This window comes from Nicotiana tabacum, chromosome 8, assembly GCF_000715075.1.
Source record: "Nicotiana tabacum cultivar K326 chromosome 8, ASM71507v2, whole genome shotgun sequence".
In the NCBI taxonomy this organism is placed as follows: Eukaryota; Viridiplantae; Streptophyta; class Magnoliopsida; order Solanales; family Solanaceae; genus Nicotiana; species Nicotiana tabacum.
The window spans coordinates 73,829,789-73,843,959 of NC_134087.1; the positions used below are offsets into that span (position 1 = coordinate 73,829,789).

Genomic DNA, 14,171 nt, shown 5'->3' on the forward strand with positions numbered 1-14,171 from the left:
TGATGCATAGAATTCCCAAACGAGGGTCTCATTATACTCCGCAGGTGGCTCAGTAAAGCACTCCCATTTCTTGCTTTTATGTTCTCCAAGATGTGGGGGTACTGTTCTTATAGCCCGTTCAAGCTCAATTGTTTCTCGGCCAGGATTTTTCGTTTAGTGATCCCTTCTCTATACAATGCCCTGGAACCCTCAACCCCAAATCGGAGTTGGAAATCATCTCCTTGTTTCCTTCTTGCCTCAGCTTGTAAGTCAACTGAGGGCAAGAGCTCCTCCTCATCAGACTGGGAGAGAGGCGGAACATTAGGGTCCGTTCTGGATCGCTTTGTTGTGACACTTGACGAAGGGTGGATGCCCTTTTCTGGGCAGAGGGTGCATGTTTCTGGGGAACTATATCTACACGAAAGTGAAATGTGAGCGACATTGTAAGCATCACTGAAAAGAAAAAAGAAGAATTCAAAGAAGAAGTCAAAAATGCGACATGTTTTGCGATCTCATATTCACTATGCGGACCGCAAACTTGTTGCAATCTTGATGGTGCACTACTGGATCTCAGTCTGCGATGGGTTATGCGATCGCATAAACACTATGTGGACCACATAACTATCGCAGAACTGATTTTCTCACAAAACAAACTAATAAAATTCGATCGCAAATACCACTGCAAAGTGGGAAATGCGATCGCAAAACAGCTGCAAATAGGAAGGGTTTAAATGGGTGGTCTATTTCAGTTTGCGGTGACTTTGCGGTCCGCATATCAATTATGCAATCGCAAATGGGACCGCATTTCACCATCGTCTTCAGAAGACTAGGGTTTAATTATGCGGCCAAAATGCGGACCACATTTTGATTTTGCGGGCCGCAAATGCGATCGTTCTCACGATTCGATTCATCCCTCAATAATGGCGGTCATATTTCGTTCTACCCAGCACCCCCAAAACACCCTACTCAACTACGTGCTCATTACGAACAGGTCATTAAACACAAAAGAGAAAGAAAATAAAAAGTCAAACATGAAGCACAAACTCGGGAATCAAGAATAAGAATAAATGCACAGCCACAGCTTGAAATGATGGAATTAGCCCAAGGGAAACATACCAGTGATGATTTTTCTGAGCACACTTGGAGTATTAGATCAAGCCTTAGTCATTTGTTCCTTCTCCGTTCCTTTTCTCTTCGAATTTGTTTTTTTTTTCGTTTTCGTTCTTAGTTTCTGATAAAGTAAAGTAATAAAAAAAACTTTCTTTTTGTTTGTTTTGAATATGTGAGAGATGAGAGAATGTGACGACGTACCTGACAACTTTGCAGTGGGAAAGTCACCGCATAACACACTATGCGACCGCATGGATGTTATGCGGTGAATTCAAATGACTTGATGAAGGGCAAAGAATGCGGTAAACAATGCGGTCGCATAACTGAAATGCGGTCCGCAAAGTGCACCATCCTGCCGCATTCTAACCAACATATTAGCCAACCTCATTGTTTTGGTTTGCGACTAAAATGTGGTCCGCATTTCCAAAATGCTACCGCATATTTGCAGCAAACTTCACATAGTGATTTTTTTTCTTCCCCTGCACTCTAACACACACTTTAAATTGCTCAAGTAAATCTATCTCTCAAAAATTAAAAATTAAAGAACAAAAAGGGTGTTACCACACATGGGTTGCCTCCCATGAAGCGCTTGATTTAACGTCGCGACACGACAAAGTTTGTGTTCCTTTCGATTCACTCAATGGTCGGGCACGGACCATCATTGAGAGCCAGTTGCTCCACCAAATGTTTTTCTCCATCTATACCCAGGTAGTGCTTGATTCGTTGGCCATTTACTTTGAATGTTCAGAGCCCATCTTCCGATGCTAGTTCCACAGCCCCAAAAGGAGAGACATTGACCACTTTGAATGGACCAGACCATTTTGATTTGAGCTTGCCCGGAAACAATTTGAGCCTTGAGTTAAAGAGGAAAACTAAGTCACCCGACTTGAACTCTCTTTTCAAGATCTTCTTATCATGGACGAACTTCATCCTTTCTTTGTACACGGCTGCGCTTTCATAAGCATGGAAACGGAATTCCTCCATTTTGTTGAGTTGTGTTAACCTCAAATTTGCAGCCTCAGCCCAGTCCAAGTTCAACCTCTTTAACACCCACATGGTCTTGTGCTCTAGTTACACGGGTAGATGACAAGTTTTACCGAAGACTAACCAATAAGAAGAAGTACCAATAGGAGTCTTGTAAGCCGTGCGGTATGCCCACATGTGTCATCTAGCTTCCTTGATCAATCAGTCCTGTTTGGATTAACAGTTTTTGCTAGAATGCTCTTTATCTCCCTGTTGGAAACCTCAACTTGACCACTTGATTGCGGATGATAAGGTGTAGCCACCTTGTGCTTGACGCCATATTTCTCAAGTAATCCCGTGAAAGCATTGTTACAGAAGTGAGATCCTCCATCACTAAGAATGGCTCTAGGAGTGCCAAATCAAGTGAATATGTTTTTCTTCAAGAATGTGGTCACACTCCTTGCCTCATTGTTTGGTAAGGCAATCGCTTCAACCCATTTGGACACATAGTCCACAGCCACCAAAATATATTTCATCCCGAAAGCGCTTACAAATGGACCTATGAAATCACTTCCCCACACGTCGAAGATCTCTATCTCCATCACAAAGTGCATTGGCATTTCATCCCTCTTGGAGATTGAACCTTGTCTTTGACATTGGTCACAAGCCTTGACCATTTGATTGGCATCATGATAGATTGAAGGCCAATAGTAACCACATTCAAGAACCTTAGCCGCCATTCGATTTCCTCCATGATGACCCCTAACCGGTGAATCGTGGCATGCTTTTAGAATTGGCATAATCTCTTCTTCCGGAACACACCTTATGATAATATTGTCAGCACAAACACGGAATAAGAATGGCTCCTCCCAATAGTATTGCCGGCAGTCTCTTAAAAACTTCTTCTTTTGATAGGATTCCAATCCGTCCGGGATAAGGTCACTAACCAAATAGTTAGCAATATCGGCATACCAAGGAGCAAAGGTGCTAGATAGTGCCAATATGTGTTCATCCGGGAATGCATTGTTGATCTCCAGATTTCCCTTTGGTCTCCCTGCCTCTTCAAGCCTTGATAAATGATACGCCACTTGATTTTGAGTTCCCTTGCGATCTTTGACATCGAAGTCAAATTCTTGCATCAACAAGATCCATCGAATCAACCGAGGTTTTGCATCCTTCTTTGGCATGAGATAGCAAAGAGCAGCATGATCTGTGTACACTATCACCTTGGATCCCAACAAATAAGCCCGGAACTTCTCAAAGGTATAGACAATGGCAAGAAGTTCTTGCTCAGTCACCGTGTAATTCATTTGTGCCCCATTGAGTGTCTTGCTTGCATAATAGACCGGGTGGAGAATCTTGCTGTGACGTTGGCCAAGCATTTCTCCAATAGCTACACCACTGGCGTCACACATGAGCTCGAAAGGAAGAGACCAATCGGGTGTGACAATAATAGGTGTCATGTGAGCCTTTGCTTTAACTCCTCAAAGGCTTTGAGGCATTTCTCATCAAACACAAATATGGCATCCTTTTCAAGGAGTTTGCACATAGGATTTGCAATCTTGGAGAAGTCCTTGATGAAGCGCCTATCGAGCCCGACATGCCCCAAGAAACTTCGAACACCTTTAACGAAAGTAGGTGGAGGAAGCTTAGAAATAATCTCGATCTTTGCCCGGTCAACCTCTATGCCATTCTTTGAAATTTTATGCCCCAACACGATGCCTTCATCCACCATGAAGTGGCATTTTTCCCAATTGAGCACAAGGTTGGTCTCTTCACATCTCTTAAGCACTTGTCTAAGATTGTTAAGACAATGCTCGAAAGAATCACCTACCACCGAGAAGTCGTCCAGGAAGACTTGTAGAAAATCCTCTACCATGTCGGAGAAAATGGACATCATGCATCTTTGAAAAGTAGCCAGAGCGTTGCATAAACCAAATGGCATCCGGCTAAAAGCAAAAGTTCCATAGGGGCACGTGAATGTCGTCTTCTCTTGATCCTCCAATGCTATGTTGATTTGGTTGTAGCCGGAATATCCATCAAGGAAACAATAGAATGACCATCCCACTAGCCGATCAGGCATTTGATCAATAAAAGGCATAGGAAAATGGTCTTTGCATGTGGCACTATTGAGCTTCCAATAATCCATATACACCCTCTAACCGGTCACCGTTCTTGTTGGGACGAGCTCATTTTTCTCATTTTCAATTACGGTCATGTCTCCCTTTTTCGGCACACATTGCACCGGGCTCACCCAAGAACTATCGGCAATAGGGTAGACAACCCCGACATCCAACCATGTGATGATTTCTTTCTTTACCACCTCTTGCATTGATGGGTTCAACCATCGTTGATGTTCCACACTTAATTTTGTTTCACTTTCCAATTGGATTTTGTGCTCGCAAATTCCCGCGGGAATCCCACTGATGTCCGCAATTGTCCATCCAATGGCTTGCCTATGCTCCTTCAAGACTTCCAACAATTGTTCTACTTGCACATCATTCAACAAAGAAGAAATAATTACCGGTAAAGTATCATTTGAGCCAAGAAATTTATACCTCAAGTGTGGTGGAAATGGTTTGAGCTCTAGTTGTGGAGGTTCGATAATAGAAGGCTTTGCGGGTGGAGTGGTTCTATTCTCCAAGTCGACAGAGAGCTTTGCCGGAGCATAAGTGTAGGAACCAAACCCCTCCAATGGATTTACTAATTCCATATACCCCTCCATATCTTCACCATCAACGTTTACCAAAATAGCCGCCAATGCTTCGCCGAGGCATTGTTCTTCCATTTTCATTTCAACTACATCCTCTACTTCATCAACAACATCGATCACCAAGATGCTTTCATACCCATGCAGTAGTTTCCTGGAATGTAACCTCTTTATCATTCACACAAAATTTAATCTCATTCCGTTCCGAATCCATTAATGCTCTTCCGGTGGCAAGGAATGGTCTCCCCAAGATGATAGGGATCTTTGTCAACCGCACAATCAAGGATTACGAAGTCGGCGGGTAAATGAAATTTCCCCACCTTCACGAGTACATCATCAACAATTCCCACCGGTCGTTTAATGGAACGATTGGCCATTTGCAATCTCATACTTATGGGCCTTGGCATACCTAATCTTGCTTTCTTGTAAATGGCAAGAGGCATCAAGTTGATGCTAGCTCCATTATCACAAAGGGCTCTTGCGAAATCATATACCCCAATGGTACAAGGAATGGTGAAAGCTCCCGGATCTTCTTTCTTTTGAACGGTGGATGTTGCAATGATGGAACTAACCCGATGAATCACATTTACCACTTTATTTTTTGTGGTTTTCTTCTTGGTGATCAAATCCTTCAAATACTTAGCAAAACCCAGCATCTCTTGAAATGCTTCCACAAATGGGATATTCACCGATAATTGCTTGAGAATGTCGTAGAACTTCTCGAGTTTGCTATCATCAACCTTCCTAGTGAGTCTTTGAGGGAATGGAGGGGGAGGTCTAGGAATAGGTGGAAGAGTTTTTGGTGTCTCTTTTACCTTTTCCTTTACCTCTTCCTGGTTTTCTTCTTGCACTTGCACATCTTCCGGAATTTTCTCAATTTCGACAACACTTGGCTCTTCAACCTCAACCCCTTTCTCAAAATCTTCTACCTCAACCACTTCTTCACCCTCTCCTTGTAGTACCTTCCCACTCCTAGTAGTAATTGTCATGACTTGAGAAGTTAGGCCGCTTCCACTACCCTTTGGGTTCGCAATTGTGTCACTAGGGAGTGTTCTCTTTCGCTTTGGATTTTGCTCCCTAGAGAGGTCTCTCATTTTCATCTCCAATTTTTGAATGGATGCAGTATGAGAGCCAACAAGCTCGGTCATGTTCCTCATAGAAGTGTCGGATTTTCTTGATTTTGCAATACCCATTCGAGCATACTTTCCAACTTAGACTCACTTGCGGAACTTTGATTTGAATATTGACCCTTTGGGGGAACATAAGAGTTTGAACTCCGGTTTGAGAAGTTGTTGTTGTTGTTCCAACTTCCTTGGTTTGAGCCACCTTGGTCATTTCGCCATTGTTGGTGGCCTTGCCCTTGCGAGTTTTGCCTCCATTGATTTTGTTGTCCTTGACCTTGGTATTGTTGCCTTTGATAGCCTCCTTGAGAGTTGTTGACATAATTTGCTTCCTCAAAATCCTCATTTGATACGGGTTGCACATCCTCAAACACATTTACCTTCTTCGTTTGGCTTTCGGTGAACATCTTTTTCAACACATTAACATTTATAGCAAGCCCCGCAATCACTTGATCTCCCTCTTGATTTTCCTTGATCATGTTGCTCAATGAAGGAGAACCATATGTAATTCCACTTGTGGTATCCTCGAAGTGCCATACTTGATTATGCTTTGCCATTTTGTCAAGTATTTGTGTCACCCTTGCGAATGATTTGTCCATGAAAGATCCGTCAACTGCATTCTTGGCTATAGATTGGTTCATAGGATCCAAGCCCATGTAGAATTTCTCCAACAAAATAGAATCCGAAAAACCATGGTTGGGAGATCTCACCAAATATAATTTGAAACGATCCCATGCCTCATGTAGATGTTCTCCTGGTACTTACTTGAAATAGAAGATTTTATCCCTGAGCTCAGACTTCTTACTTTGCGGGAACCATTTAGACAAGAATGCTCGGACAAGTTCGGGTCAAGAATGAATGGAGTTTGGTGGCAGATTTTGAAGCCATTTCCTTGCGTCCCCAGCTAGAGAGTACTTGAAGCATCTCAACCTTAGGGCATCATCAAAGACATTGTTCTGCTTATAGCACATCATCATCAGTGGAATTTCTGAAAAACCCCTCCGCTTTGAGCATAAGGATTAGACCATGTTCCACCTTGAAAGTTGCAGCGCCAATGGCCGGAGGTACAATAGCATTTGTATCCTCAATGTACTCCTCGATGTCCGCAAAAGGATTTTCTTCCATTTCTACCTCCACGTCTTCACCATATTCGGACATGTTTTCCTATCAACACCAAGCAAAACAAGCAAAATGTGATGGAATAGAACAAGACATAAAGTAAAGCACACACTAATTAGTAATTTCAAAACCGTATTCCCCGACAGCGGCGCCAAAATTTGATACGCTCAAATTACACTTTAGTAAATAGTGTAAGGCGGTCGATGTCAAATATAATAACCCAACAAGGTTGGGGTCGAATCCCACAGGGAATAGGTGTGGAAAAGTTACTCGAGTAGTGTGTTTCTCGACTAAAGTCGTAATTCTATCAGGTTAACAGTAACAAGAGTATGTGTTAATGGTAACAAGAGTATAAATTGAGTTCGGTTTGAAGTGATAGCTAATTTAAATGTTGAGAATGTAAATAATTTGATTAAAGAAACCAAAGTTGTGTCCCCTTTAATGAAGTATTAATATGATATATTTCTAATGGAAGGTCCTTTTGATATGCAAATGATGTCTAAATAACTACCTAATATTTTCCAATAGTTGGGTAGTATTTCCTCTTTGTGATTTTTCCAAATGTAAAAGAGTTGCAATTAAGAACAATCAATATATATGCCAAATAAAACCCACTTATTCCTAAGTGATTCCATTAAACAAGGTTTAAGCCTTGAGTCTTTGATATTTACTTCTTCCAAATTCCAACCCACTTTTCCAAGCAAAGAAAGAATTCAATGGCACTTGTTAATGTTTGCAACCACCAACAATCAATGAAGAATGAGAAGTAAATAAATATCAACCAACTATATATATATATATATATATATATATATATATATATATATATATATATATATATATATATATATATATATATATATATATATATATATATATATATATATATATATATATATATATATATATATATACCCATTAACATAACACCCATTTAGGGTCCACAACCTTAGTATTTAAAGTTAGCTACTCATACAAAAATACAAAAGCAAGAGAACATTAATGCCATAAAGCTTACAACGTGAAATATTCTTGACCCAAAAGCTTCGAAAAGAGAAGAATATTTAAGTCTTGTATTGTAGCTCCCAAAATCAGACCAGTTACTCCTCACAAAATCCCAATAAATCTATTTATAGAGGTCCAAAATTCGAGACAAAGAACGGACAAAAATACCCTTTCCGATCAAATATGCGACCGCATTTCTGTCGCATAACAGACATGCGATATACATTCTCGTCAAGCCCATCGCACTTTAGAACCCTAGTTTCCAGGCCTCCACCGCATTCATGGTTTGCGGTCCGCATTGTGGGAATGCAATCGCATTTTGCATAGCATTTTCTTCCTTCAACAGCCTTCATGGTTAGTTTGCGGTCCATTCTGCGGCTCGCAAACAGGTTGTGCGATTGCAGACTGGACTGCATTCTTGACGTTGAACTTTGCCTAGAAATCTGTTTTGATCTGCGATCTCAGTGTGGATTATGCGGCTCGCATGTGGGTTTTGCGATAGCATATCCACATTTGCGATGCCTTTTTGCTCTTTTATTGTCTTTTTTGTGGCTTTTTGAACTCTTTTCCATGCTCTTATGTCCTTAAGCCTCATACACTGCAAAAACACTAAGATTACATAAGTACAAAAGGAAATTGCATTTAAAACAAGCTAAAATCTAAGCAATTAGTATCAAATGTGCTGAAATTCTCCGGCACATCAGCAACCTGGGCAGCCTTAACTTTTCTTCTATGCGAACACGGTCCTCTCTTCGCGTTCGCGATGCACAAAAACCTTGGCAGACAGAATATATCCCAAAATCGAGGTTTCACCATTTTCATCACACTTTGACTTCTAGAGCTTGGTTCTTGGCAATATTTGGTGAATTTTTCACGAAATTCGATTGGGTAAGTGTTCCTTAACTATAATTAAATATATTCCATGAATTTGTCTTTATTTTTATCATTTAAATTGTGTTTTGGATTGGGCAAGGAGTTGGTTTTGAAGAAAAAATTTAAAATAAAAAATCGTGATTTGAGGGACCAAATGGTATCGGAATTTGATAAATTTTGTATTGTTGAACTCGTATCGAAATGGGTATTCAATTTTTGTAAAATTTGTCGGGTTCCGAGGTGCAGGCCCCGGGGTCAACTTTTGGACCGATTTTTAGAATTTGATCAAGATTGAGACTTTATGATCCGAAATGTCTCTTATGTGTTTTATTTGTTCTTTGAAGTTAATTTGGTTAGATTTGAGCAGTCCGGAGGTCTTTTCACTCGAGAAGTGCATCTTAGAGTATCGATTTGTCGTCTTTGAGGTAAGTATCTTGCCTAACCTTATGTGGGGGACTTTCCCTTAGGATTGAGTCTTCTATGTTGATTGTAATCCGTGTACTCGAGGTGACAAGTGCGTACTCGGACTTAATTGTGGATAGTTGGCCTTTTAGGGTTCTTAGGTTCTTGTCACGACCCCGGTTCGCCCTCTGTGAACCATCGAGACGGCACCTAGTCCTCTATAACTAGGTAAGCCTAAATTACGGAAGATAACCAAAATGCGTAATAAAACAAATTAAAACAGAATGAAGAGTGATAAAAATAGTGTTTAAAAGTGTTGCTCAGCATATACAGCACAACATTCTCAGAATCAAGTACACTATCCCAAAACCCGAAACCTCACAGAACCACAAGCCTTTGGATATCTACAATGTCTAACTCCAGAATACCTAACAAGGGAAAGAAATACAGAAGGGCAAATGTTTTAAAGCAAGAATAGAAAGGGACTTCTCGGTCTGCAGACACGGCAGATGTACCTCGAAGTCTCTAGGGCACTCGCCTCGCCTCACGGGTGATAGGACTAAGTCGCAGTACCTGTTTCTGCACATGAAAAATATGCGCAGAAGGGGCATGAGTACACCACATTGGTACTCAGTAAGTGCCAAGCCTAACCTCGGTCGGGTAGTGACAAGAAAGGTCAGGGCTCTACTGAAGTTAAACAAAATATAAGGTATAACACTGTAGAACAAGGTAGTATAATTAAGTGCAACAGTAAGAAATAACGTATAATAGAAAGAGCAACAACAACTAGAACAGAGGCAAAATAATCACGGAAAGGAAATACAACTCAACACAGAGATAACAACTGGGGTACCTTCCAGGTTACCGTCTTGTACTCCCAATTACATCTATCTAGTGGATCTCTCGGGATACCATCCCGTAGTCCATCATATATATCTGAAGGATCTCCCGGGATCCCGTCCCGTAGTCCAACTATCAGTGCGCGGGGATCTACCGGAATACTGATCCGTAGTCCCAAATATAAATACCCAGTACTGGGAGAATCTACCCGGTGTAGTCCCGTAGTTCCATATAACTATGCAGGGGGATCTACCGGAATCCCACATCCGTAGTCCCAAATAAACAGACAAGGGGGATCTACCAAAATCCCACATCCGTAGTCCCAATGTAAATACACAACAGCAACAGGAAAAATACTCAGAAATGGCAAATTTCATATTAAGGCAACAAGTAAGTCTAGCCTAGCATGATGTACAGAATTCAGGTAAGGCAGTTTGAGCAAATAAAGCAATTAAATCACTTAGACATGCTTTCCTAAGCTAACAACAGGCTTAATAGTACAAGTAATAAAAATCGGAAAGTAAACATTACTAGTAACTACTTAAAGAAAAATCGGATTTCCAACAATTAGCATAAGTACACACTCGTCACCTCACTACAAGGCATTTCAATTACCAAATAAACTAATCCTAAGGGGAAGGTCCCCCATACAAGGTTAGACAAGCCACTTACCTCGAACTGGCTAAATAATCAATCTGAAACCACGCTCTTGCCACAAGTACTCGACTCCAAGTGGCCCAAATCTATTCAATTCAATTTCATAACGTAAATAACACTTCAAGTAACTAATTCAACAAAGAAATTCTAAACTAAAACGCAAAATTAGGTAAAATGACCAAAATGCCCCTCGGGCCCACATCTCAGAATCGGGTAAAATTTACATTTTCAGAATCCTCATACTCTCACGAGTCTAACCATACCAAAATTATCCAAATCCGATGTCAAATCCCCAATCAAAACCCATTTTTGGATTAATGGGTTACAAGCAAAAAGGAGTTAAGAATCGTTACACAATCGATATCTCTGAAAATCCCTCAAAATCTCGCTCAAATCCGAGCTACCAAGCTTAAGTTTTGATAAAAATGGCTAAACCCTCGATTTTGAAATTTTATATTCTGCCCAGGTAATCCTTAATCGCGATCGCAGAACTCCCTACGCGATCGCATAAGACAACTCCCTCAAAGCAACGCGATCGCGACCAGCTCTATGCGATCGCATAGAGCAAATTCCATCACCCACTACCGTACTAAATCCTTCTACGCGAACGTAATGTTCCTCATGCGAACGCAAATGACCAACAAACTCACCATATGTGATCGCATTCCTTCCTCTACGATCACAATGCACAACAAAGTGCCTGGTCTCAGCTTATTCTATGCGATCGCGGGTGAGCTCACGCAATCGCAATGAACAAATCACTGCTACAGAAATACCAACAAACCTGAAATCTCCCAAAGGCCAAAAGTGCCCGTTTGAGCATCCGAAACACACCCGAGGCCCTCGGGATCTTAACCAAACCTACCAACATATCCCATAACTTCATTCAAACTTGTTCCAACCTTCAGAATGCTCAAAACAACATCAAAACACCAATTTTTCATCGGATTCAAGCTTAATAATTCCAAAACTCTAAAAATACGCTTTCGATCAAAAAGTATATCAAACCTCGTCCGAATGACCTAATATTTTGCACACATGTCACATTAAACACTACAGAGCTACTCCAACTTCCGGAATTCCATTCCGACCCTCAGATCAAAATCTCACTATCGAACCGGAAACTTCAAAAATTCAATTTTCAGCATCTCAAGCCTAAATTAGCTATGGACCTCCAAAACACAATCTGAACACGCTTCTAAACCCAAAATCACCCAACGGAGCTAACGAAATCATCAGATTTCCATTCCGAGGCCGTCTTCACACTGTTTTGACTACGGTCATCTTTCTAACACTTAAGCTCTCATTTAGGGAGTAAGTGTCGCAAAACTCTCGAAAACTCAAAACCGAACATCCCGTCAAATCAAAATAGCAGAAATAAACTTGGGGAAAGCAGTTAATAGGGGATCGGAGCATTAATTCTTAAGACGACCGACCGGCTAGCCCCGCCACTAAACCTTTAGTGATGCAATGTTCTTTGACCTCAGCTTTCTAACCTGCTTGTCCAATATTTCCACTGGCTTCTCAACATAGGATAGATCCTTATCCAACTGGACTGAACTGAAATCCAACACGTGTGATGGATCACCGTGATACCTCCGGAGCATCGAAACATGAAATATCGGATGAACTCCTGCAAATATGGAAGGTAAAGCAAGCTGCTCATAAGCAACCTCCCTAACATGCCTCAATATCTCAAAAGGACCAATAAATCTCGAACTCAACTTCCCTTTCTTCCAAAATCTCATAACGCCCTTCATAGGTGAAACCCGAAGCAAAACCTGCTCTCCAACCATATAGGAAACATCACGAACCTTCCGGTCCGCGTAACTCTTCTGGCTGTTCTGGGCTGTACGGAGTCTATCCTGAATCACCTTAACCTTCTCCAAAGCATCCTGAACCAGGTCTGGGCCCAACAATCTAGCCTCACCTGGCTTAAACCAACCCGCCGGAGATCTACACCATCTCCCATATAAAGCCTCATATGGTGCCATCTGAATGCTGGATTGATAGATGTTGTTGTAAGCAAACTCTGATCCCTAGACCCTCCAAACTCAATCACACACGCACGGAGCATATCCTCAAGAATCTGAATAGTGCACTTAGATTGTCCATCCGTCTGAGGGTGGAATGTTGTACTCAACTCTACCCGAGTACTCAACTTATGTTGAACACTAGAACCGTGATGTGAACTGAGTACCTCTATCTAAAATGATGGAAACCGGAATACCATGCAGTTGAACAATCTTCCAGATATAGATCTCCGCCAACCACTCTGAGGAATAAGTAGTACACACAGGAATAAAGTGAGCGGACTTGGTCAGCCACAATCACCCAGATTGCATCAAACTTTCTCAAAGTCCGTGGGAGCCCAACTACAAAGTCCATGGTAATCCGCTCCCACTTCCACTCCGAAATCTCTATCTGCTGAAGTAACCCACCCGGTCTCTGGTGCTCATACTTCACCTGCTGACAGTTGAGACACCGAGCTACAAATCCAACTATATCCTTCTTCATTCGCCTCCACCAGTAGTGCTACCTCAAATCCTGATACATCTTCACGGCACCCGGATTGATGGAATATCGCAAACTATAGGCCTCATCTAGAATTAACTCTCGAAGCCCATCGACATTGAGTACACAAATCCGACCCTGCATCCTTAACACCCCATCATCACCAATAGTCACATCTCTAGCATCACCGTGCTAAACCTTGTCCTTGAGGACAAGCAAATGAGGGTCATCATACTGTCGCTCCCTGATACGATCAAATAAGGAAGACCAAGAAACCACGCAAGCTAGAACCTGACTGGGCTCTGAAAGATCCAATCTCACAAACTGGTTGGCTAAGGCCTGAACATCCATCGCCATAGGCCTCTCCGATGCTGGTAAATAAGCCAAACTCCCCAAACTCTCTACCCGGCGACTCAAAGCATCGGCCACCATATTGGCCTTACCTGGGTGATACAAAATAGTGATGTCATAGTCCTTCAGCAACTCTAACCACCTCTTTTGGCGCAAATTTAGATCATTTTGCTTGAACAAGTGCTACAAGCTCTGATGGTCAGTATAAATCTCATAGGGAACCCCGTATAAATAATAACGCTTCTTCAGGGCGTGAATAATGGTAGCTAACTCAAGGTCGTGAACAGGGTAGTTCTTCTTATGTATCTTCAACTGTCTAGATATGTAGGCAATCACCATATCATCCTACATCAACACCGCTCTGAGACCAATCCTCGAGGCATCACAATAGACCGTATAAGACCTCGAACCTGTAGGCAATATCAAAATTGGGGCTGTAGTCAAAGCTGTCTTGAGCTTCTGAAAGCTCGCCTCACACTCCTCCGTCTACTAAAACGGTGCACCCTTCTGGGTCAACCTGGTCATAG

At 41.7% G+C, this 14,171-nt stretch overlaps 1 non-coding gene across 1 annotated transcript; it reads left to right on the forward strand.

Moving 5' to 3' along the window:
* Positions 1-6,570: 6,570 nt before the first annotated feature.
* LOC142163664 (small nucleolar RNA R71) lies at positions 6,571-6,677 on the forward strand. The gene has a single exon (XR_012694609.1). It is a non-coding gene; the product is annotated as a small nucleolar RNA R71 (small nucleolar RNA).
* The last annotated feature ends 7,494 nt before the right edge of the window (positions 6,678-14,171 follow it).